This window comes from Vidua chalybeata, chromosome Z (assembly GCF_026979565.1).
Source record: "Vidua chalybeata isolate OUT-0048 chromosome Z, bVidCha1 merged haplotype, whole genome shotgun sequence".
Taxonomy (NCBI): domain Eukaryota; kingdom Metazoa; phylum Chordata; class Aves; order Passeriformes; family Viduidae; genus Vidua; species Vidua chalybeata.
Window position 1 is genome coordinate 19,260,822 of NC_071570.1, and position 3,888 is coordinate 19,264,709.

Here is a 3,888-nt window from a genome sequence, read left to right on the forward strand (position 1 = left end):
GGTTTTCCACAGGGAAATGAAATGGTCAGCCTAGATCATGCTCTGATCTCAATCAAAGCTTTTCACAGCTGCACAGAAAATGCATATCATCTTCAGCATTTTGTATATATGATGGACTGAAAGCCTCTGCCTACTTAGAAGTTGCAGTAAGTACATATTATGAAAACATGCATCCCCCATTTACAAAACCTTGCAGCTTGGTATCTGAAACAAACCTTTAAATCTAAGGAGTTAAAATGCAGAAGGATGCTAATATTTTTTTCTGTGAGTCTACAAAAGAACGGTTATGACAAAGGCCATATCTAGTCCCAGGAGTGCTTCCCAGATCTACTAGGATATTGTTCCAGTGCTCTCATTAAGGGAAGACTAAGAACCAGGATGGCACTATTCAGTGTCTGGATTTTTGCCAAAGGATATGGACCCAGTAGAGTTATAGAGTACTTTTACCACACACCAGTCCTGACAACTGTAAATATAGGATCATGGCATGTGTAATGGCATCTATCCTCCACTCAGCCTAGATGCAGACAGGAAATCAAATATACCCTATTACACAACAACTGCTAGCAGCAAAATAAACTTACTTCTCCTGTTCTGAGTCCTTGTAAGGTCCTTAAACACAAGACCTCATTTCTATAAGATTCATTGAAGACATAGATAATTTTCACATGTGATTTGCAGTTCTTTGGAGATGCTGCAAATCATGTGGACTTGAGAGGTCACTTTGGCCTCAGTCCATTGAGGCTGTCAGGATGAAAGATCAGGCTTTTGTATTGGACACGCAAAAAGGGAAGCCAATCAACATGCACTGGTCTCAGACCATTAAGACAGAGGAGAGATTGCTGAAGAGGTAGGATAAATGAACTATGACACAAGTATGTTTCTGTTTACATAGAATATTATTCTTGCTCAGTTAAAATTATATCTCTGCAAAGGCAATTTGACAAAAAGTAAATAGCAGAAAAAACCCAATCAACACTGTCTATTGAGGCTGACTATCCTTTCTGTTCCTGGGTCAGTATGCTATTAATAGATGTCTTCAGGCTCAGTTATTGGCCCCTTCTGGATATGCACAAATCAACAACTCAGGAAAGCCTCACTCTGAGGGCTTCTCTAGTACTGCTTTTTCTTTTATTTACCCACAAGTCCAGGCATTGAAAGATGCTGTGGGGCAATGCAGCTGATTGCTTTAAGAAAACATGCAAGCTGGAAACCTAAGAACTATGTATATGCCTAGAAGGTAAGCATTTTTTTTGTTTGGGAATAGAGACACTCTATCTCATTCAGAGTTGTGCACTGATTTCACTGCACTCATCTCACAAACATGTATCTGCTAATTAGTATATCATATTCTTACTTTGAATTGAATCTTAGTATATTATGAAATATGTTTTCAAAAACCTGCAGATTTTTAAAGTCCTTTTAAAATGTTAACTTAGTTGTAATCACATATTGCCTTTATGAGAAAAAAATAGGACTCTGACTCTGAGCACACTTGCTACACTTGAGATATGTATGAAGGCATACAATATTGAGAGAAAAAATAATCAGAACCTTTCCAACTCTTAAGAATGGATTGGCAGAGAGGGACAGAAGCCTGTGAATAGAATAATCCTCTAACCTGTGGCAAGTGTGAACATTTGTGTTCTGAATTAATCAGAATTGCTGTGTGGCTTTTTAGTTAATAGAGAGTAATAATATTACACTTATTACTGTTTAACCAGTTGTAGGGATTTTATTTATCTTGGAGACTTTGCTTTCTTCTGTCCAAACAGGCAAAATTTTCACCATTTTGTGTAAAGTGACCAAGCCTCTTCTGTCACAGGGATGCAAACATGACTCACTTATGTTTTATCTGGAAGATCCACAAGCAGGTTAGCAGTAGAGAATGGAGCAGCACATAGAAAGTACATAATGAGCTAGTATGATACCTGGAAATCACTTTTGATTGTCTTTCCACTATATTTCACACTGTTACACCAATATTTGATGTCCTGAAATGATTATGTTTTGTAATCAGAGTAGAAGCCTGCCTATGGAATGCTAAATAGTGACTATTTTAAATTAATTTGGAGGAAAAAAAAATAGCCTCAGAATGCTGGTATTATTTGTTATTTTACTGACAATACCTAAAAGGTCTAGCAGCCTGCAGAATGCTGATATTATTTGTTACTTTACTGACAATACCTAAAAGGTCTAGTTGTGTTTAAAAGTTTAACATTTTATGTTGTCTGGTATCTGTTCTGCAGAACTATTAGAATATGAAAAACTGTTGAAGATTATGGGTTCACCAGCAAGTTTTCCTCCCTTGGGAGTAATCTATTGCTCATTTAGAGTATAAACAACCCTATTAATGTTAAAATAATTGTTTGAGACATTTTATTGTGCTTGGATTTTCAGTATAAGTGCTGAGACTTACAACTCAGCTAACGTCAGCAGCAAACAAACATCCTGTCAATGTGCCTGGCACTCTGTGTTCCTGTATGATTGGCAGGAAACAGAGTGTTTGGGGAAGGGGAAGATGGACATTACAAAAACTATAAACTTGTATTTCCAAAACAATGGCATGATACAAACCCAAAGGAGCCTTTTATTAAAATATTTGCTGTTCGTTGAATTAGTTGCAAGGGTAAGCTGGGGGAGGAATGGGTATAGGGTGTGATTTCTCAATATACAACTAAGGTTTAATATAACTGGAATATTATACAGACATTTTTTTTTTCTCATAGGCTGTGCTTCAGCCACACTGTAGAATGCATGAAGCTGAAACCATCCGTCTGTATATGTCCATCCCACTGGGGGTCATTTCTAGTACACTGTATTAGCAGTAGCTATTATGTTAACTTGGTCTGTCTTCATGGTCAGTGTCCAGAGCAGACGTCCTTCTACTTTTTGGGTCTATCACAGCTCAAACCATAAAGCAGACCAGGTTTTTTGTTGTACTAGTGCCACTCTGGCTTTGTGCAGAAGGTTAGCTTTAATCTCTGTAGAACATTATATGCAAGTCCAACTGGCCAAAGCTGCAGTGTGTGTGCTAAGCAAGCATGTTTCCCAGCTGCCAGGGCAGCATCTCCTGCTCAGTCACTCTCCAAAACTCTTAGAGCTGTGCTACAATCTGGAAGCTCCTGCAATGAGGTAAAGCGAAAAAGTCTTCATTAGACTGCAGTCGTTTAATCTTAAGCCTTCTGGCTTTCTCTGATGCTTCTCTCCTGAAAAGTAGTCTGGAGCAATTAATGGGTTTTATACATCTATACAGGCAACCAAATAACTAGTTTAGCCATCCATACAGCACACAAGCAGGTAAGGCCTGTCAGGAGAGGACTGTTGAATCAGGTTGTATTTGAAGGAAAGTCATAACTAGGAAGTGGAATTTAGCATTTTTTCATATTCTTTCCAGTAGGCATATCTAGAAATGTACCATCTTGGCACAGAGACTCAATAGCATCTTCTGAAACCACCAAAGTAAATTGAAGTTAGTTCTTAAAAAAAGGGGTTCAAAACATGCAAATGATAACCAAGAGTGTGATGGTGAAGGTGTGAATCAGTTCCCTTGTCTCTGAAGGAGTTGTGCACAGGAGATGAGAAAATCTGTAATACTTGGCTTCATTCTGTTTCATCCTGAGTTCATTGACTGTCTGTAGAATAAAAGAAATTATAATGTTGTGACCTCTATATCTGGTTGTTATAAACATATATATTAAGAAATTAAAGAAGCTTCCAATAACCTTGGGATGGGAGAGAAGATATTAGTAAATCATTTGCAATTTTTCAACTGTGAAAAGATGTTTTACTATTGTGAAGGGCTTTGAACTAAAAGATGTCAGCTTTGCGTTGGTGTGTGATACCATCTGGCACATTTGCAGCAGCAATTGCTTAATATCAATGGTG